This window comes from Acomys russatus, chromosome 26 (assembly GCF_903995435.1).
Source record: "Acomys russatus chromosome 26, mAcoRus1.1, whole genome shotgun sequence".
Lineage (NCBI taxonomy): Eukaryota > Metazoa > Chordata > Mammalia > Rodentia > Muridae > Acomys > Acomys russatus.
In genome coordinates this window covers 13,766,030-13,788,943 of record NC_067162.1, presented here as the reverse complement: position 1 = coordinate 13,788,943, position 22,914 = coordinate 13,766,030, and the positions used below count along the sequence as shown (strand labels likewise).

Genomic DNA, 22,914 nt, shown 5'->3' with positions numbered 1-22,914 from the left:
TTTTTCTGTTGATCCCTGGATTTGCTGGGTGACTCAGAGGCAGGATGTGTGGCCTCTGGATGTAATGATAAAGGGCAGAGGTAGCAGCAGATGGATGTTAGCCTTGGGGGTAGAAAGTGTGAAAAGTGATTGTGAGGTCACTGTTGACTTAACAACTGTCCCCTAGTCAGCGGTTGGAGTGATAGTAGGATGTAAGCTACCTCCTATTCTTTCCCAAGAAATCACACTCTCTCCATGGGTTTCTGTTTTCCCTGGATTCTGCTATATTCTCCTTTATAGTCTCTCTGTTCAAATTATATGAGATTTTTCCTGAAGCTCTGCAACACAAATGTCTATTCACCCAAGAGAGGGAACCAGTGAGAGACCAAAATAACAATTACACCAAAGGTCAAATTGGCTAGTCAATGAGTTTTCTTGGGTGCTGTAGGTGTACGGGTGAGGGGTTATTTATAGGAGTGGAGATGGCTCACAGGCAGCTGCACCACTGAAAGCCAAGCCCACCTCTACACAACATGTTTCTGACTGACAGCTCACAAACACGGCAAACTGGGAGCTCTCTCCTCAATCTCTGGCAGTGAGTCTCTTCCGAATATCTCTGGCTCTTCTTTTCCCCCCAACAATTACTTTATTTTTAAGATTAAAAAAAAAAAATTGGGGGATAATATAGTTAATCATTTCTCCCTTCTTTTTCCTCACTCCAGACCCTCTCACATACTCCCCCATTGCTCTCAAATTCAGTCTCTTTTTTCTTTAATTGTTATGATTATATATATAATATATTCCTAAGTTATATAATTTACATAGTACACACACACATACACACAGACATACACACACACACACACATACACATACACACACACACACACACATTACTAAACACAAAAATACAACCAGCTCAGTCTATCTAATGTTACTTGTGAATGTTTTCAGGCTCACCATTTGGTATTGGATAGCCAACTGATGTGCTCTTCCCTGGGGAAGATGATTTCTCCTGCTCTCAGCATTCTTTGCTTGTAGTTCTTTCTGTAGGACTGAGGCCCTACGAGATTTCCCCTGTCTATGTTAGCATTGTCTATCGGTGCCATCCTCATCCGTGCTTAGCTGGTGTTTAGAGCAGCCAGGTGGGTGAGAATTCATGGCTGCAGGTTCTGGTATTTCTAAGAGATACAATTGTTATGAGTCACCAGCCACGACCACCCACAAGAACACCACCAGTAGCTTAGAATGTTTTGGAAATTTCTTGGATAGGCTCATGACTAGTGCTGGGGTTTTTGTTAGATCATCTGTAGCTCTGGGAGAAGCATTGTTAACCCAGATGGGAACTTTCATTTCAATTATATCTGCATAGCACAGCTACTTTTAGGTAGGTAGTAAGTAGTATGTTTTTTAATGACTTTTTCAGACACCGTTGCTACTATTTTACCATTCCTATTTCCTTTTTCTGTATTTATCTCCCTCCCTTCCCTAATTAGAGTTCTCCCCATTTTCTTCCTTCTTCCAAATCATTTGTACCTTGCTATTGCCCCATCTATTCTCCCTCCCCACACATAACGGCACATTTATTTATTTATTATTATGTATACAGTGCTCTACTTGCATGTACTCCTGCAAGCCAGAAGAGGGCGCCATATCACATTACAGATGGTTATGAGCCACCATGTGGTTGCTGGCAATTGAACTGAGGACCTTTGGGAGAGCAGGCAGCGCTCTTAACCACTGAGCCATCTCTCCAGCCCCCCATAATGGCACATTTCAACTTGCTAATTTCTATAGTTACTCCAGGTTACCCAGAAATTATTTATTGGGTCTATAACTTTTGGGAGGGGCCCTGTGTGTCTTGTTTGTTTCAGGAACTTCTTGAGACCGCTGAGTTGTTTGTTCATGAGGCTCATGAGCATTTCTCCCAACCTCTTTCAGGGAGGGAATGTTTCAATTTAGAACTTCCTGAACCTTAAGGCGCTTCCCTGACAGAATGGACTCTTTCAGCTCTGAGGAAAATGATATGCAACACTCCTCCTGTGACGTGGTTTTCATATCTAGTCAGAAATTTGTTGGATATACCTGTGATAGTTGTACCATTAATGCACAAACACATTCTACCTAGTATTTTAGTACTGTAGCATACGAAGGCTATAGCCAAGCAGAACTGTTAATGTCAGTTCTTCCCCCGCAGCCCACATAGACCCTTCCAACACTATGAAATCCATCCAGTAAGGAGGGAGCTTCCAGCCCAGTGCAGCTCTACTTCCTGTCTTGTAACCAAAGCGTGTAGTATCTTCAGCAATAGAATCTTACCTCGCGTGGCGGGGGGTGGGGTCGGGGGGGGGGGCGGCTACTTCTTTCCACCCTATGCATTGTTAGGCAGGTGGCACTATCATTGCACCTAGTTGTCTTCAGCCCAGTTCTACGCATCACTGCTTGTGAAACAACTACCCTTGTGACTGTCTGTTCTGTCTGTTGTTACTGTCAGTTAGGTCTGACACCCACACCTAACACTGAGTTGGTGAGACCCTTGAAGGTGCTTTCAGCTGCCTGTGGCGGTGCTCACATCTTGCTTCCATCCATTAATCCCCTACAGGCAAGTTGACATACAGAGGTGTGCCATCCTAACAGCCATCTACCAAGACCACAGTCAGAAATAGGCCTTGCACAATTGGACACATGGAGGACATCAGAGTGTTTTACTGAAATGCTGGTGGCTTTAGCTATTTCCCATTCTGTGTTGGCTTCCCTGTGACCAGACTTTACATGAACCCAGTAAGTGGCATCTGAAGGAAGATGATCTGTACTTTGGCAAAAAAAAAAAAAAAAAAAAAAAAAAAAAAATCTAGGAGACTCAATGGGCTGTGGGCTGTAATGTGGAAAATTATCAGAGGTTCTGATTCCTGTTGAATTCTGTAATGTATTTCCTTCCATATCTGTTGTAGCTATACTAGCCAAGCTAGTGCCTGCCAGTCTTCCTTTTCCTCCAGGGTCACCCATAAAGCAAGGCCTCTGAATAGAGTCCAACTGTCCACACTAGTTGTCATAGGCCAGTTCTCATGAGTTACTACTATTCATGCGACTGTTCAACCCACCAGCGGCATTTTCCTTTCCAGCCACACAGTGTCCATGTTCATTTGAATTGCTACAGCTACCCATTTCTGTTTGGTGTTCCTACTGCAGGCAGCAGGCATCTGCAGGGATGGGTAGCATTTCTTTGAACACTTCATCTGGTTTAGCTGATGATTCATTTACTGGAGGAAGCTCGGTAGCTTAAAAGGATACTGGCCCAAGGGCTGCCCTGCTCAGTGCTGGTGCTGGGACTCAAAGAGAGCACACCACTTCTGGAGGCTTTGGTTCTATGCCATCATGGGAAGAGGCTTCCCCAAAAGGCCTCCAACCCAGTCTGTGGATGCTATGGTTGCAATGCCTTATCCATAGCCGGCAGTTGCTGTTCTTGCATTGTACATGAAGCTGATTCCAAAACCTTGTCGGAACTGTTAGCTTGAGTTCTTGTTTGTTGTTTTGCTGTGGTCCCCACCCCGGCTATAGCTTTGTCAGCTTTTAGTGACTTCTAACAGGAAGGGAAACGGATAATGGGGGCACACAGCTGTTTAGCCGGGCCTAGAAGGGTCTTAATTTACTCAAAAGCGTCTTGAGTATTTTCTATCCCAGTTCAATTTGGTGCCCTTCATTATCAAGTTATGCAGAAAGAATAGGCAGCTGGCATGAGGGTGTGGCAATCCACCAGTATCCCAGGAGTCCCAGGAAAAAGTGCACATCTCTTCCCTTCACAGACACAGGCTGTTAGGGAGCTTTTTTTTTTTTTCCCAACAAATTTGTCAGGCATCATATGCATCATACCAGACCATAATACTCCCAAGAGCTTTGCAGCTGTGCCTGGCCCTTGCACATTCCGTAGGCTCATCTCCCAGTCTCATTTGTTTAGTGCACCTCTATGATTTTTAGAAGCTTTTCTGACTTTGTAAAACAGAAGTTAGTATTATGTCATCTATGTAATGAAAGCTTTTTACAGAGGGTGGGCAGGATAACAGAGCAAGGTCCTGGCTTATGTATGTCACGATGGCTAACAGGAATATGAAAGTAACCTGGGGAGTACACTGATGGTCCACTGTTGACCAGTACAAGTGAATTGCAATTCTTCTCGCAGTTCAACAGCTAAGGGAATTAAAATCGTGTTATCAAGGTCTAATGTTATGAAAAGAGTTTATTTCTTGGATCCATCAAACAGCATCCTCAACCCGGGCCACTTCCATGAGGTCTCCAAGCATTTCCCCACTCCCATGAGTCTTCTAGGGTCTGCTTAAGCTGTTTGATTTAGCTAGCCTAAAATGATGGATGGTTGTGTCAGGTTACCTGGCTGTTCCCCACCACCTGGTTGTATTCTCCCATTTCTCCTGGCTTCCCTCCCCCACCTGCCTGACCTCCATTCTGGATCATTCCTTCTACTGGGCCCTTGCCTGGCTCCTCTCCCACTCCTGGCTGCCTCCACTTGACTAGTCCTTTACCTGGTTGTATCTCTGCCTGTGACTGCCCCAGCCTGGCTTCCCTCCCACTCAAGAATGTGCCCCACTTTCTGGCTGCCCTATCCCCTGCCTGCTGTCCTCTTTCCTGCCTTCCCTCCTCCTCTCTCCTCCATGCCATGACCTCCATCCAGTCTGACTTGCTGTCCATCCTTGAAGATGGCCACCTCACCAGACGAGTAGCTGGCTGGGGTGGAGTCCATCCCATGACATCTCTTTCCTCCAAAGCAAGATTTACAGGGAGGACTGCTTGGACCTTCCACTCCTTTCAACCCTTTGGTAAACTTCTGGTCAGACTCTAAAGCCTCTGAAAGACTCCCAAGTCCAGAATCCGACTATCTGTAAATTTTTCTCCTAGGAACTCCAGCTCAGCACACATCCTGCCACATTCACCTTTGGAAGGTGGATAGGAAGCATGGTCTGATTTCTTAGCTCTTCATCTCCCACGCTTTAGCACCATAGGCACTTGGTTCATATGCTGGTTTGGATCATTCAGGTCTGCCAAAACTTCTCTTGCTTCACAAAGAAAATGTCCCACCGCAGGGTCAGCAGAGTCCCTACCGCTGCACTCCAGTCCTGAGGTTCTCAACGACCTGAGCTCTTTATCAACTCTTGGATAAACACGGCTCTATCTGGCTTGATGAGCTGCCATCGTACCTGCTTTACTTATTCTTAGGTCCTGTGTTGTATCACTTGACCTCCCCTCTCTCCCCTTTCACTATCTAAGTCTTCCTGCGGCTCTCAAGGTTTTAGATCCTAAGAAAGACTTCCGCACAGACCTAACTTGCCCTTTCTCCTTCAGGCCCCTCCCAGCCAGAAGATGAAAGCCAGCATTGTAACCCCTCCCCTTTTCCACTTTGCTTTTCAGGCCAGGGGCTAATGTGGAGTATGCTAACCAAATCTCCTTTGCCTCTTTTAGCTCCTTCTGCCCACACATGAGTTCCTCTGGGCCTATCTTGGCCTTCAGTGCATCTCTTAGGCACACAAAAAAGTGTCCAGGTCCCCTCTGTGGCAGCTTACAGGTCTATCTTCCCTTCTGTGTTACTCTCATTGAGAATTTTCTCTAAACCTTTACCCATTCTTCAGGCAACTCTGCACTCACATGGTGGACCTCACTCACAAAATAGGCATGCCATCCCATATTCTATAGAGGAAGACAGTTTGCTAGGATTCCCTCAGTGAACTTCCTACCATGATTTCCTCTTTGATTAGAGGACTTATCCTTGGTTTCTTGTCTCCTCACCCAGGGCAAGCCCAATAGAACTGCTGCCACAGGAAGAAGGCAGGATTTTCCCCATCTGTGAGGCTCCAGCCTCAGACTGTTCACACTCGGTGGTATGTCTTATTACCCCATAACCAGGAACATGCAATCACTTTTTAGTATCCAGACACATATTTGGCACTTGACCAGGTGCCGGGTTGTTGTGTGAAACATGACACAAACATCTATTCACTACAGACAGTGATGTAGCAACATAACCACATCGCAGTTTATTGGGAGAAACTAATAGGAATATGAGTGAGGGGTTACTTACAGGAGCAGGGACAACTCAAAGGCAGCTGTGTCACTGAAAATCCTACCCCGAATGGATGATGACTCATGAAAGCTGAGATTCTAGATCTTTCTGCAGTGTTTGCAGGCACCTCAACATGTTGCAGAATCTCCTCCAGGCAGCTCATCTCATGCAGAAGTCTCCTCTCTCAGGAACTTACTGTGTCTATAGCCTCAGATGGGGACCTTATGAATCTCATGAGCTTCCAGCTTTCCAGGATTTGTTTGTGAGTTTCATGAGCCTCCTAGGCTCCTACAAGAGAACATGTTTCTATTGGTAGAACAGGTCTACAGCATCCTCACCTCCTCCCAAACCTACTGAACAAAGACCAGTGTGGCAGTTCCTTTCCTCAGAAGGCTTCAAGGGCTGCCTGCGTCCTACTGAGAAGCATGCGGAGTCTTCATATGAACACCACAACCCTTGGAGTAGGCTCTAATTAGATCAAAGCTTTTATAAGCCTCCTTGTGTATTGGTGGGAAGGACGCCTCTCCTTTCTGGACCCTTTTGAGTGCTTTTCTCCTGGGGTCAGGTATAGTGACCTAGGTGGCATCAGCTGTCAACACGGCACAGGCTAGAGTCATCCAAAGAGTGTCAGTGGAGAGGTGACCCAGATCACGTTGGCAAGTGGCCATCTGTAAGAGGTTGTCTTTATTGATGTGAGAGGGCACAGCCCACTGTGGGTACCACCATCCTTAGGCAGGTGGGTCTGTGCTGTGTAAGAAAGTCAGCTGAGCAAGCTGGCAAGCAGCACTCTTCCATGGGTTCTGCTCTTTACTCCTGAAGTTGTTTTTAGTTAGAGATTTAAAAAATATTTTATCATAGCAAACAGAATGAAACCAGGACACATACCAGCCTGGGCTTGCCTCTGTTGTGATCTACCTCTCTGGCCATTTCTGTAGAGCATTTAACTTGAACAACTTTGAAAGGAGAAAATATTTGTTTAGGGGCTCAGAGGTTAGTCCATGGGTTTGGTGTTGTGGGTGGGTTGTGTGAGTGGCCTGCCTTCTGGTACTCGCCTGGAAGGCTGTCTACAACTTCAAGGACTGGGAAGGTATCCCAGCCCTGAGGTGGACAAGGTCCCAAGGGTATCCTGAGGCATGGGGAGCCCAGGAACCTCACAGCTCTGGGAGGAGGGTTCCTCAACAGAGACAATGCAGCTCCCATGGGTGGGTCACCTCAAACCCTCAGGAGCTGAGGAGCCTTGGAACCTGAGTTCCACTCCTTCTCCATCTGATGCAGCTCCCAGGGGAGGGTCACTCCAAACCCCGAGGAGCTGAGGCACCTTGGAGCTTGAGCTCTGCTCCTTCTTTGTTTTTTCCTTCTTCTCCTCTTCTTTATTTCTTCTTCTGGAGTGAGTCACAGGAGGCAGTAAATCTCTTAGAAGAGATTTATTGGGGGGATGGATCCAGGAGAGGGGGGACAAATCCAGGAATGGCTGCCTCTGCTCCCAGGAGGAAACTGCAGAGACCTGGGCAGACACAGCCTTTATATAAGGTTTCTCAGGGGGTGGAGCTTTCTGGGGGTAGGGATTTCCAGGGTGTGGATTGGTGGGATTTCAAGCCTGGTCTGGGGGGACACTCAGGGGTAGGTGGATTTTTGTTCACACTTCTCACCCTCAATTAGCATATTCTGGGATGAGTCCTACTGAGGGCTTGGAGATGGCAATTACAGAGATTGGGAGGTGTGGGTGGTGTTGGTGTTGGCGGCTGGAGCTTTCTCAGGCAGAGGTTGGGCCACTTTTCAGCCTTGAGAGGTAATAAAGTTTACAATGTGTCCAAAATTTACAGAGTCCACTGTGAAGGCAGTATAGGCTGAAGCAGGAAAGGTGGTCGCCATCATGGATAGTTTTCCTGGCAGCAGGCATTCTGAGGCAGGAAAGGTGGAGAGCAGCTGGCTGAAGCGGAATTGTCACCCTGGACAGCTCCCACGGAGGCAACAGTCGGCTGAGGCAGGAACAGTCACCATGGACAGCTCCTGCTGAGGTGCTGATAGGCGCTGCCATTTTATGGCGGGGAGTGTAAGTGGCAGTGAGCCACTTTAAAATTTAGTGGCCCGCGGCTCAAGGACTAGACATGGCTCTTGGGGGTGGTGATACAGTGGGCGGAAGGACTGGGTTGGGGGGGGGGACAGTGGGCTCCCTGCAGCTTGGGGAAGGTAGTGTCACAGGGATGGTGGGTGGAGCGTGGGCAGTGGATAGCTGAAGCAGTAGGCCACTACAGCTTGGGCATGGACCGCCACGGCTTTGGCGCAGACTACTATTGCTGCCCCAGGCTGAGGCTTGAGGCAGGGCACCACGGCTTTAGCGTCAGTGGGAGAGGGGTAGTGGTGGTGCCAGGCTCATCGACACGGAGTGCCTCGGCACTGGGCTCTCTCTGCCGTGGAGGTTGCCGCCTTGATCCTGCCACAGCTCAGGCAGCGGAGAAATCCCTACATGAATTGGCACTCAAGACATTTCTGACAAGGTAGTTCTATAACAACTGCCATATTTTGGCATGGCGCCAGGGGTGTGAGACAGGAGGAACACCTAAGCAGCCCTCCGAAGTCATATGGACTGGTGGGAGGGACAAGAGGCAAGCAGTGGCCACAGGGGTCTTCTGCATGCAATGAAGAGGGGTATGACAAAGAAAAAGAGTGCAATTTGGTCCCTTATGGTGGGTCTCCATTTAAGCACAGAGTTAAAGGGCAAGTGTACATTTTTTCTTTTATTGAAAAATGAAATCATTCATATTACATCCCATTTGCTATCTCTTCTCAAGCATCCTCCCATTTCTCCCTCCCTCCCGCTTTCACCTCATTCCCCTTCCCTATGACTGTGACTCAGGGGGACCTCCTCCCCCTGAATATGATGCTAGGGTATCAAGTCTCTTCTTGGTAGTCAGCTATCCTTCCTCCGAGTGCCATTGGGCCTCCCCATCCAGGGGACCTGGCCAAATATGGGGCACCAGAGTTCATGTGAAAGTCAATCCCCAGTCTCCACTTAACTGTGGAGAATGTTCTGTCCCTTGGCTAGATCTGGGTAGGGGTTTGATGATGACTGCACGTATTGTCCTTGGTTGGTATGGCAAGTGTACTTTAACAGGGCTATTCTGGTCTGAGCAAGTTTGTGTCTCTCAAATTCAAATTCATGTATAAAAACCCTAAAGTGATATCATCGGCCATGATAAAGACTATTACAGGGAGAAATGTGAGGAGGAGAGAGTTTACCTCACTTTGTAGATTACAATCTATCATGGAGGGGAGGCAGGGCAGGAACCTGAAGGCAGGAACCGAAGCAGAGACCATGGAGGATCACTGCTCCCAGTGGCTCACTCAGCCTGCTTTCTTATGTCACTCGGGACCACCTGCCCACTGGTGACACCATCCACAGTGGCCTGGGCCCTCCCACACCAATCAAGAAAATGCCCACAGACCTGTTCATAGGCCAATTCAAAGGAAGTGACTCCTTAATTGAGATTACTTCTTTCCAGATACCTGTAGCTTGTGTCAAGTTGATCCCCAAACTAGCCAGCTCATCCCATCCCAGATACTGGATCTGCCAGTCCAAGCCCAAGCCCTGGATTTCGTGGTCTCCAGGCTGATGAGAGACAGGCACTTGTGGTTCATAAGCTGCATGGTCTTTGCTGTGTTGTTACTGCAGCCCTGATGGTAGGTAGCAGGAGAGATGGACAGGGACACTTTCATACTGTGCATTGCAAGGGTTCATTTGTACTCCATGTTGCAGGATGAGGTTTATATATGTGTGTTATTAATAGCTTGGGCTATACACACAGTGGATGGCTTGTTCTGAGTTCATCACTTTCCTCCATCTAAGATGTGCCAGAAAGAGGGCAAGATGGACACTAACAGACACTAACTAGGCTCAGCATTTCAGGAAGGATGCCTGAGCACAGACATCCAGCTAACGAGGGAAGAGAGATCAAAGGATGATCGTGAGAGCGGTGAGGCAGGCAGGCAGAAGCAAAAGCTTCACAGCCTGGGACTCTACTTAGTTTGGATTACGTATAGACGTATAGACTCCTCTTCTAACAGTGCACTTGGCATCCCAAAAGAATCACCTAAATGCACTATGTACATCTTTTTCTGAACAGTTCACTTAGCAAGTTGTTAGCAATCTGGGAGCCCTCCGTTGAGCTACAATGCCCTCCTTGCTGAACAATTGTAATGAGTTTTTCTCCTTAACAACCACTAAACTTACATAGACCTTATTCAGTCATAGTCTGGACTGCTTCTCTGTGAAAGCGAAATAAGGCAAACTATTTCAGAAACCTGATTGACCTCATGACTAGAGGGACAACACTGAACTGTGGAATAACCAACTTCCTTTGCCCCTCCCCCTTGCCTGACCTATGAGCCTGCTGGCCAGAGATATGACAAAAGGCATCCTTTAAAAGATGTTATCCTGTTGATGTCCATGGGCTGTACTGACACCAGAGACAATGCTGAGGTCTGTGGTCTATGATGCTGCTGGAGGCTGTGTGGAAGTCCAGTGGTGCATGCTGCTGTTGACTATAAAGGTCAAGGAGGTTTCTTTTGCAGTGGTATGGATGACTGCAGATGCATAGTTGAGAATGAGAGACATAGAAAGCTTATGCAGTGACAATCTCTCCCCACTCACTTGCCCCCCCAAAGGAAACAGTCTAGACAGAAAGCCATTGAAGAGAACTCTTAAAAATTGTGATCGGGATGCTGAGGTATAGCTCTTCGCAGCTGATGGCTTCTGGCAGGGGTGGGGTAGGGAAAGACTCAGTTTTCTTTAAGGGGCTGGCCACTGGGAGTTTGATCACTCTAGTGAGTAAATGGGTAACATAAATTTGACTTGGTATTCTCCTCCTCCTCCTCCTCTCCCTCCTCTCCCTCCTCCTCCTTCTCCTCCTCCTCTATATCCTTCTCCTCCTCCTTCTCATCTACATCCTCCTCCTCCTCTTCCTCCTCTCCCTCCCTCCCTCCTCCTCCTCCTTCTTGTGGAGGTCACAGGGTGGGGAGGTGGACCTGGGAGAACTGGAAAGGAATGTGACTGGGGTATATTATGTGAAATTCCCAAATAATCAATAAAAATGTTATGTTGGGAAAAAAGACCTGCTAATGAGGCTGAGGCCCCTTAGGATAGAATATGGGGGGGGGGGGAGCATAAAACCAGTGTGAGATCTTGAATGGCTTTTTGGTCCCAAGCAGTAGGTGGAAGTGTCCATTTTTTTGTGGCTGTTGGTCCCCAGAAGTTTCCATTTCTCTGAAATGTAGCCCATGTCCCCTCACAAGGGGTAAGTCTCTGTGTACCCATCACAGCCCAAAGAGCAGAGGAGGTTGGGGTGCCTGCTTCTACCCAACCAAACAAGTTATTTCTGTATTTCCAGACAGAGACAGAGGCCAAATTCTTGCTACAGAAGGGCACAAGGACACCTTTAGACCATTGGGGGAAAGAAAGTAAGGGGGATTTCTGGGTGAGACACCACAAACCCAAATAAAACCCAAATTCCCTCAGTGTTTGTCCAGAGCTCTCCCCATCTCTGGAGGGTAAGAGGCTTCTCTACTGTAATGCTTGATAATGAACTTGCACTTTGAGCCACGTGTTTGTCTGTCTTTGCGTTCTTTGGTTGGTGGAGAACAGAACCCTCCTGTTAGCTGCTATCACTGCTACCTCAGCTCTGAATAGAGCACAACGTAAAGAGTCAATTGTAGCGGAGACCCTACTATCATGTTTCTAAACAGACAGAATTGAACGGGCCACTAATGACTCATCACTATACCTGTAGATTAGTGTGTGTCACAACCCTCATTGGAGATGCTGCCTTCTGTAGTAAAAGACAAAGGGTGCAGAATGCCCAGTCCCAAACGAGAAATCGACCACATCTCCTCCTCCCAAGGCTAAGGCATCATTGGGAAAAAGGGCAGAAAGACACAAGATCCAGAGGTGGGGGCATGACTACAAGGGAATAATGTTTTCTGGGTATACCTCGGCAATTGCTTGTGTGAACTCACAGTTGTTGCGACAGCATGCACAAGACTCCTAATACATTAATGGTGTATTTAATGTTTTCTTTATTAGATTTTTGAGAGTTTTGAACCATTGTTATTCTCCAACATTTTCCTGTACCTTTTTGTTTGTTTGTTTGTTTTGCATTTCTTGTTTCTGGGACTCCCATCGTGCCTTGGGCTTCTTGATGCTGTCTCACTGCTTCCTAAGGCTCCTAATTTTTCTTGAATCATATTCTTAATCTCCATCCTTTAAAGAAGATTGTTTTTAACCACCCTGTCTTCAGACTCACTGGTCCTTCCCTCTGCCATGTAGAATCTGCTTTATACTCTTTCCAGTAAATGCTGTATGCCTTTTACTTCCAGAATTTCCATTTACTTTCATAACTTCTATCTCCTTATTTTAATGGTCCTCCATGGTGTCATTATTGATATGATTTTATTTAAAATTTAAAACATGTTTTCCTCCAATTCTTTGAATGTAGTCCTTGTTAAACATTTTGGAACACTCAAGGGCAACTTCCCTGAGATATTACCCTAAGTATGTCTCTCACACTCACACTCTTTGCATTCCTAAATATTTATTTAGAGAAGTTCTCACTTTGTAGACCAAGTTTACGATTTTCTCCTCTCAGGAGTCACAGGTGTGCACCACCACATTCAGTTTTTTGGTTGTTGTTGTTGTTGAGAGTTCAACATTAAAATATTGTCACAATGTGTTAATAAGTATACACTGTGTATGCTAAATACCTTGTTTGGGCCATTCTGTAATGTATACATACCGCAAGAGCTGACTACCTACTGGACGTGTAGGAGACTTCCTCAGCTTAAGTCTTCTTGGATTCAGATCCCTGCCTGTACCAACTCTGTTTACCCATTTGTTTCTTTGCCTAAGAAATTACCTGGGTCCTGGGAATCATGTGGTCCCTGCCTGGAGAGAGGCTGTGAATTCTCTGCCTTAAAGTGACTCTGCTAAAGTTTCTGATTTAACATTTTAGAGTCTCATTTTCCACATGTAGGCACAGAAGTTCCCACTGTCTCCCTGCATGAATGATTGACAGGACCTGGTCACATACTTCAGGCCAAAGCCATTGGTCCTCCGCTGGGGGTCTATGTGTGGGGAGGGAGCTGTGCCAATGACAAGGTATCTCCTAGTTTAATGGCTTAAAACAAACAATGATGATCTCACAGTCTTTGTGAGTCAGGAACCTGGAGGCCCCTTCACTGGGTCATCAGAAGAAGGCCATAGCCTGGGTAGTGGCTCTACACAAGCAAGATCTGCTTCCAAGCTCCTCCTGTACTGAGTATCAGGCTCCTCATGGACCCCTGGAGCAGAGAACATCAGTTCTTTGCTTGACTTGGCAGGAGGCCATCTGAGGTTCCTGAGAGATGTGTCCCTCTCCACATGCAACTGAGAGAGAGAGAGAGAGAGAGAGAGAGAGAGAGAGAGAGAGAGAGAGAGAGAGAGAGAGAGAGAGAGAAGAGTAGCTTGGACTTTCGCCTTGGAAGAGACACCCATAATTCACACCATATTCTGTTTATGAGACGCAAGCCACTCTGTCAGCTGCTCTCAGACAGAAGGGATGACACAAAGTGCTGATACAGGAAGGCAGCCTCCTGCAGGAGTGGGTTCGAAGCACAGGCTTCACAGTGTGCTCTCCCTCTCTCTTTCTGTTGGGCTCTTTTTCATCTTTGTGCTGATGTGTAAGCCCAGGGCTGGTAGGAGGGTGTGGCTGGGTGGAGCCTATCTGGGTTTTGCTGGGCATGTGTCTAGCTGAGGCCAGGGGAGCATGCGGCACAGCAAGCCATGTCCAAAGTACCAGGCCAGCAGAGCGTTTGCCTTACCAGGATTTTACTTAAGCCCAGCAAGGCTGTCAAGGGTGGGTGGTGCCCAAAGCTTCAGGACAGCAGAGGTTGGGGACCTCACCACCTGCTCAGCATGGGGCTGGCCTGGAAGGGGCACAGGCAGCCTCAGGTTAGAATACCTCAGAGACTCGGTGCTGTTGCCTGGGTTTCTAGTTTTCAGGCATAGATGCCATTTCAGCATTGTGCTTCCTCGGGGCCATTTTCTATAGACTCATGGTGGCTTTCAGGGTGGAGTGTCTGCTTTCTCTCTGCCTGGATGCAGGTGGTATTATTTGCCTGTGGCATCTGTGGCATGTTATGACATCATAAAATGATGTCTGCATTAACAACCCATATATGTACCACATACTTACAATTTTTAAAAGATTTATTTATTTATTATATATACAGTACTCTGCCTGCATGCCAGAAGAGGGCATTAGATCACATTATAGATGGTTGTGAGCCACTGTGTGGTTGCTGGGAATTGAACTCATAACCTCTGGAAGAGCAGTCAGTGCTCTTAACCTCTGAGCTATCTCTCCAGCCCCCATACTTTAACATTTAAACTGCAGCCAAGTATTTCTCATTTTGTTTTTGAGGTTAAAAAATGGAAAATAGTATTCTTTGGGAATTACATACATACGCACAATGAAATATGACCACACCCACTCTCTAACTCCTCTGAGTTCAGCTCCTTTCCCTCCCAACTTCATGATCTCCTCCTTTCTCTCTCCCTCCCCCATTTCTTCCTTCTTCTTATTTTAAATAACCCACCAGGTCCAATGGAGCACAGGCAATCTACCAGGAGCCACATCCTCAAGGAAGAATGCTTCTTCTTCATGCAGCAGCTGTCAACTGCCAATACCTCCTAAACTGAAGGGAAGTTTGAAACTTTTTTCCCTTTATGTATATTTCTTTCTTTCTATCTATCTATCTATCTATCTATCTTAAAGCTTTGGGGGACTTTATTTTCCTTTCACCTTTTTCCTTTTTGCTCGGGTGTCTGCAGAGCAGCTCAGGACCACTCAGTGGTGGCTCCAACCCACTTGGTGGCCTGCACTGTGGGAGCTTCTGACCAGTCCTCAGTGGCTGGCTGGGTGCTCCAGTCCTCAGTAGAGAACCGCTGGATGGATACGGATGGCACCTGCACACCCTCAAACCAGCCTGTGCCACCTCTAGCTGAGCAGCGGTGAACTCAGGAGCTGGCACAGTCCATTCGCCCTGGAATTCCCCCTTGGTCATGGCCTTCTCAGCAGCAGCCTGCTCCTCCTTCTCAATGTCCTCTGGGTCTCTGTAGAAGTAAAGATCAGGCATAACCTCCCATGGGTGCTCACCAGGAGACAGTGCCACGCATGCAGAGTACTTCCCGGGCCAGCATCCACCACATCAGACCCACTGAGTGAGCTCCCCTGTTGTTGCATGGGGTGGCAATGTCCACATAGCACAGCGGATGTAGGAACCAGGCCCGACTGGGCTGCCTGCCTGTCTTGCTGTTTCATGCCCTGTTTCTAGCAGCTTCCATGTCTGCGTTTATCTTGGTTACCTAGTCGTGTTTACTGCTCTGAGAACGCGCCCCTCCCTTCCTCGAGACTTTTCCTCCTGTGTGTGATTACCTTGAGGGATTTCACCTGAGAGGAGGAGGCCTGTTTGGCTGCCTATAAGAAGGCTCTTTGGAACTCTGGGATGATTACTAATGAACCGCCGCTGCTGCGGCTTCTGCTGCGGCTGCTGCTCTTTTAGCACGAAGGACCCACTGTGTGTGTTTGTGTGTGCATGTGCGCGTGCGCACGCGCGAGAGAAATCCGCAGTCCCTCTCCCTCGACTCGGTACCGCGGTGGCACAGTCGCCACAAGTGGAGGTTCCACCGAGATCAGGGAAAGAAGGGAGGAAGCTGACGGATCGCCCAGGGAAGCGCCTCAAGGAGGTAGGAAATGGGCATATTGGTAATAGGTGCCGGAGGTTTGTCCACCGTTTTGGTGGGCTAGTGATTAAGGCGCCGGGAAAATAGGTGCCGGAGGTTCGTCCATGGTTTTGGTGGGCTAGTGATTAAGGCACCAGGATTAAGCGTGAGAGTGTTAAAGATTTTATAAAACAATAGAATTGAGTAGTCCTTGGTATATGGTATCGGGAGAGCTAAATATCCAAGTTTGGGATCAGGTGAAGTCTGACCTCCGGAGGACTTTACGAAATGAAGGGTCCAACAGTGTTCCTATCGCTACCTTTTTGTTATGGCGTCTTGTTAGAGATGCACTTAGGAACGAGGACGAGAAAATAAGAGAGCAGCTAGGAAGTTTGGAACCTGCCCTAAATGAAGTGCAGGAGTAGCAATCTGTAAAATCTTTGGCCCCGTCTGACATTGCCTCTGATATATCTTCTTCTAATTTTGAGGAGGAAGAGGCAACTTTAACCTCTGAGATACCGGCGCTAAAGAGGAAGTTGAAGGAGTGTAAGATTAAAGGGAAAGAAACTAGGGGAGAGCGGCCCCCAGCGTATAACCCAGATTATCAAAGTCAATTATCTTTGGCAAAGCCTTCTGCTCCCTCTCGGGGAGTAGTCTTTCCAGTAGTTGAAGTGCCTCACCCAACTAACCCAGGGCAAATGCAGAGACAGCATGAAGCCTTCCAGTTTAAAGACATAAAACAGCTTAAGGAGGCAGTTATGGCCTATGGTCCACATGCCCCTTTTACGATTGCCATTTTTGAATTCTTCACGGGACAATTCTTAACACCTAGTGATTGGCAACAAATGTGTAGAGCAGTCCTCAGTGGGGGTGATTATTTGCTTTGGTGCAGTGATTATCAAGAACAGTGTATTCAGACCGCCGCACGTAATGCGGCAGCTGGGGTTCCACAGAGAAATGTAGATATGCTAGCAGGCATGGATTTGTATACTGAACTTAGTGCCCAGATACAATATGACCCAGCTGTGTATGCACAGATTGCAACTTGCGCCACGAGGGCTTGGAAGTTCTTGCCTAATAAGGGGGCAGGAGAACAGCTGTCTAAAGTGGTCCAGGGACCCTTGGAGCCCTTCCAGGAATTTGTTGATCGCCTTATGCAATTGGCAGGAAGGATTTTTGGAGATGTGGAAGGAGCCATGCCCATTATTAAACAATTGGCCTTTGAAAATGCTAATAAGTATTGTCAGGAAGCCCTTCGGCCTTATAAATATAAAAGTGTGAATGACTATCTGAAAATTGCCAAAGTATAGATACTACTCACATAATGGGGCAAGTAATAACTTCTGCTGTTCAGGGACGGTCACCTTCTGGGGGAGTCTGGCCAAAAACATGTTTCAGATGTGGCCAGATAGGACACCTTAAGAGAAAATGTACTGGAAGGGAGACTGGACAAGCTCGAGATAGAGTTGATCATACTAAGCCAGGTTTGTGTCCTTGTTGCCAACGAGGGCATCATTGGGGGAATGAGCGCCGCTCTAAGACAAATAGGCAAGGGAGGCCATTGCAGGGAAACGGGCCCCGGGGTCAGCTCCGGGCCCCATCAAGACAGGTGTGCGGAGCATTGCAAACACCTGCCCTTCAAATGATTCAACCTGTACATTATATCCCCCAAAGAAACCCATTTTTATCCGAGATCTCACCCAGGGGACAGCAGGCAGCGCAGGATTGGACCTCTGTACCTCCACCAGAGTCATATTAACACCTCTGATGGGCCCCCAGGCCATTGGGACAGGAATTTTTGGTCCATTACCTGATGGCTCATTGGGACTGTTGCTGGGTCGAAGTAGTGCCCTTATGAGAGATCTTAAAGTTATTCCTGGAGTCATTGATGCTGATACAAGGGGAGAAATAAAAAATATGGTGGAAACTACTAAGGGTATTCTGGTGCTTCCCCAAGGAGCCCGTATAGCTCAAATAATCCTAGTACCTCAATTCTGAACAACCAACCCATTTTTAAAGGAAAAGAGAGACAAGGGAGGGTTCGGCTCTACTGGGCCAGTAGCTTATTGGAGTGCAACCCTTAATGACTGCCCTATGCTTACACTGAAAATTGATAGCAGAGACTTTAAAGGCCTACTGGACATGGGAGCGGACACCTCGGTCCTTTCACTCTCTTATTGGCCTACGGCCTGGCCGCTGCAACAAACAAATACCCAATTGCAAGGAGTGGGAACAGCCAACACTCCTTTTTGCAGTACTAAGATGTTAACTTAGAAGGATGCGGAGGGACATCAGGGAATATTTCAGCCATATGTCCTCCCTCATATTCCTATTAATTTATGGGGAAGGGATATACTGGAAGGAATGGGGGCTGTATTGACCACCAGTACAAAGAATGTTAAATCAACAAGGATTTTGTCCAGGACAAGGTTTAGGCAAAAACCTACAGGGCAATAACCATCCTGTCTCAGACCAAGAGATAACTCTCCGCCACCCTTCTGATAAACAGGGACTGGGGTATTTTCCATAGGGGCCATTGTTCAACAGCCTCCAATTCCCGCTATTCCTCTTAACTGGAAAAATGATACCTCAATTTGGGTTGAACAATGGCCCCTGTCTAAAGAGAAGTTGGAGGCTGGCAATATGCTTCTGCACAAGAGCAGTTCACTATAGGTCATATTATACCTTCTACATCCCCTCAGGACACACCTATTTTTGTTATCAAAAAGAAATCAGGAAAATGGAGATTGTTACAGGACCTTAGAGCTGTCAATGCTATGATGGTAGTTATGGGGGCCACTCAACCTGGCCTCCCTGTTCCAGTAGCCATTCCTAAGCATTGGCATATGATTGTAATTGACTTGAAAGATTGTTTCTTTACTATTCCCCTACATCCCAATGATTCACAACGGTTTGCCTTTAGTGTTCCCTCTGTTAATTTGCGAGAACCTTATAAAAGATATCAATGGGTAGTATTGCCTCAGGGTATGGCTAATAGTCCCGCCATTTGTCAGAATTATGTGGCATCTGCCATAGAGCCTGTCAGGATGCATTTTCCTACTGTATATATTACTCATTATATGGATGATATTTTGCTGGCAACCTAAGACAGGAGGTCATTTGTATTTCAGCCTTGATAAATGAGTATCCAATGATGAGTAAGACCATGGAAGTTCCTAATCAACCGAGGACAGTAGGGTTTTGAAGTACAAAGCCTTTCCAATGACGGGTAAGATAGGAAACTGTCCCTGGCAACCTAAGACAAGGCCTGTAGGAACCAGCCCCGACTGGGCTGCCTGCCTGTCTTGCTGTTTCATGTCCTGTTTCTAGCAGCTTCCATGTCTGTGTTTATCTTGGTTAGCTAGTCGTGTTTACTGCTCTGAGAACGCGCCCCTCCCTTCCTTGAGACTTTTCCCCCTGTGTGCGATTACCTTGAGGGATTTCACCTGAGAGGAGGAGTCCTGTTTGGCTGCCTATAAGAAGGCTTTTTGGAACTCTGGGATGATTACTAATAAACCGCTGCTGCGGCTTCTGCTGCGGCTGCTGCTCTCTTAGCGCGAAGTACCTGCTGTGATATTGTGTCTGTATGTGTTTGTGTCTGTGTGTGTGTATGTATGAGTTAAATCCGGAGTCCCTTGCCCTCGAATCGGTACCGCGGTGGTGCGGGCGCCACAAGTGGATAATCCATGTTGCACAGAGTGATGGTGGGCAGGTTGATGTAAGAGGCCTCTGTGAGGGGCTGGTGTTCAGCCCTGGGGTCAGTCACCACCAGAAGCCATGGCTCCCTGAAGGCTGCTTGGGTCTGATTGGTGAAGGTCCCAGGTGTGAAGCGGCCAGCAATGGGAGTGGCTCTGGTGGCAGCAGCAAACTTCAGCATAGCTTGCTGGCCAGTGCTCCTGGAGGAGATGATGCTGACGTCAGCAGGGTTCTCAATAGCAACAATAGCACGAGCTGCAAGCACCAGCTTCTCCCAGGTCCTCTTCAGATTCACCATGTAGATACCACCACTGTTCCTTTTGTAGATGTACCGTTCCATCTGAAAGTCAAGGTTGGTGTCACTTAAGTGGGTTCCTGCAGCAAGGAATTTGAGGACATCCTTCACTTTCATCTGCAGGACATCAAGGGCTCTAGACATTGTGGAAGCATCCGTTTATGTTACAATAGGAATCCAGAGTGACCCTGCATGGACCCATCCCTGGGCAGTGCAGAAAAGCACATTTCAATATTTTAGTGCCTGGTCACAATTAAAATAAAGGTTAAGACACTGTAGGTTTTTCAAGTGTCCCTCAAGGAATAGTACAACCCCACAAAACTCGAAACAAAACAAGGGCGTGAGTAAAAGTCCTTTATTTAGATTATTCCTGAAGCTGTTCGGGCTGAGCTGTGTTTAGACTAGGCATGGCAGTGCACACTTATAAACCTAGTGAGACCGAGGGCACTACCAACCCAGCCTGTATCAGGCATGGGGGGTGTCTAGGGACCTGGCTTAGGGTTCAGAAGGTGCTGGGGGTTGTGGGAAGTGTTTTCCTGAACTGAGGGTGTACTGCCAGAGCTTGGAGTTAATCTGCAACCAGCTGTTTCTCTGAGGGCTGAGACATTCCTCTGTTGACAACCCCTTAGCCACTGGGATGCTCTCCATCCCACACTTACAATGCCATCCTGCTTTTGCTTATTTAAAAAAATTCTTTCTCGGGCTGGAGAGATGGCTCAGAGGCTAAGAGCACTGGCTGTTCTTCCAGAGGTCCTGAGTTCAATTACCAGCAACCACATAGTGGCTCACAACCATCTATAATGAGATCTGGTGCCCTCTTCTGGTGTGCAGGTGTACATGCAGGCAAAACCACTATATAGAAAATCAAATAAAGCTTAAAAAAAATTCTTTCTCATTTCCAAAATTCACACTCCACCTGGCTCCTCTCCATATATTTGTCATGTCAAGCATCAAGTCTGCCTGTAACATAGCTGATGCCTGACAGCCCACCTTTAATCCCAGCACTCTGGAGGCAGAGGCAGGCAGATGTCTGAGTTCAGGCCAGCCTGGTCTACAGAGTGAGTCCAGGACAGCCAGGGATACCCAGAGAATACCCATCTTAAAAAACAGAAATAAAACAACCATAATTGGAAATAACAAAAAGTTAGTAAAAAACCTAGGATCAATTGAGTTATCCAAATTCTCCAAATGAGACATGGAGCAAAAGAAGACAGCAGCTATCTGTGAGTGGACTGGGCTGGGTCACTGTGCCAAGACATGTGCCAATCAAAGCATTCTGGGTGGAAGAGCTCAGAGGCTGACCCTGACTAGTGCCAGTGAGATTGCATGGAGAGGCCAGGCTGCTCCTGGAGTGTTAGGAAGAGGAAGTTCCTCAACTACAAACGAGGGTGCTAAGTGGACGTGGCTGGGAAGCCATGCTAAGAGCCAGCACTAGACAGGCACTGCGGAGGCCAGGACCAAGTCTCAGGACTAAGTATCTGGGATTATAGCTAGAAATCAACAGAGCCAACTAGGGAGCTCCATGACCCTTCCAGTCTGTCTGTCCCTTGCCTGCCCTCTTTCCTTCGATTCTGGCTGCCTGCTTCTCTCAGTGTCCCTCCTCCTGCAAGACCTTCCTCACATCAGATCAAAGTCTTGCATTTTTCCTATTCAAATGTCCAGCAAAAGCCCAAAAGCAAGCAAGCAAGTAATCAACCAATAATAACAAACCAGAATCAGACTATTCCACCCCTATGGGGTGAAGTCTGCCCTTCCTTGGGGCAGCTGTCACTCCAATGTCACTATGGTGGAGTGGGCAGGGGTAGGCAGGCACATGGCCTGTTTCCATGCTGCAGGATTCCAGGATGAAGAGGCTCAGATACCAAGAATCAAGTGTAGATGCCCTAGCTCAATCTCAGATGCTTTCCCCCAGGACATGCCCTCAGTAAGCCTGTGTCAGGAGTAGCAAGCAGTGGCTTGTTTCTGGATGTCTGCCCACACCCCAGAAGCAGGCTGTCTGAGGATGGGTGGGAGAGGGGGATACCAGAGCTATTCTTATAAACTGTCATATCAGCTCTATCATCTGGATGGGGGAGAAAAGAGGAAATCAAATGAAGGAACATTGACGTGAGTGTGCTGCATGCCTGGCATGGGAAAGGAAGAGGACAAGAGATGAAGTGAAGCTAACCCTGCCCTCAGTGAGCTCTAGTTTTCTTTGGGGAAAACACTCACAGAGCCCAGGGACCTTGTAGTCTTTTTCCAAGGTCTCTAAGGTACTTTGTAGTTTGAGTGAAGATTTGGCTGTCATGGAGGCCAGGTTGTTTTTAAGCCAACCAAGAACTGCTTGTACAAATCTGCCTCAATTGGCTGGGACAAAAGAGCAATCAGCATGAATTGAGACCTTTCCCTTGGCATACTGAAGATGCTTTCTTTTCCTAAATGGAGAAAAGAAAAGCCTGATGCAATCTCACTGAAGTCAGGAATGAGTCATGGATGCCCACAGTCCCCACTCATTTTCAACACTGTGCTCAAAGCATTAGCTGGAGCAAAATCAGTGTATGTTTTTGACATCTTTGTTAAATACTAAGTGGTGGAAGTTACATGTATTAATGTTTGTGTCATCAATTTTGGTCCATTGATCTACATGCCTGTTTTTGTGCTAGTACCATACTGTTTTTATCACCATGGCTCTGTAATATATCTTAAGATATTAGATTGCAATCCCTCAAGTATTGGTTTTTGTTCAGGATTGTTTTGGCTATCTTTTGTGGCTCCATATAAATATTCGGATAGTTTTTGCATTTTGTTTTTGTGAAGAATGCGGTGGGGGTTTTGATTGGGATTGCATTGAGTTTATAAACATATTTAGGCAAAATTGTCACTCCCAAAATATTAATTCAACCTAGAGCAGTGATTCTCAACCTTCCTAATGCTGTGACCCTGCAATACTGTTCCTCATGTTGTGGTGACCCCCAAGCATAGAATTATTGTGTTGTTACTTCATAGTTGTAATTTTTCTACTGTTATGAATTGTAATGTGAGCATCTGCTATGCAGGATCTCTGATAGGCAACTCCTGTTAAGGGGTCATGACCCACAGGTTGAGAACTTCTGGTCTAGTGTCTATCTCTTTCTTCAGAGTTTA

At 47.1% G+C, this 22,914-nt stretch overlaps 1 pseudogene; it reads right to left on the bottom strand.

Annotated features, from left to right (window-relative positions):
* Window positions 1-14,842: 14,842 nt before the first annotated feature.
* On the bottom strand, window positions 14,843-19,935 carry LOC127209235 (40S ribosomal protein SA-like; annotated as a pseudogene).
* Between the last annotated feature and the right edge of the window lie 2,979 nt (window positions 19,936-22,914).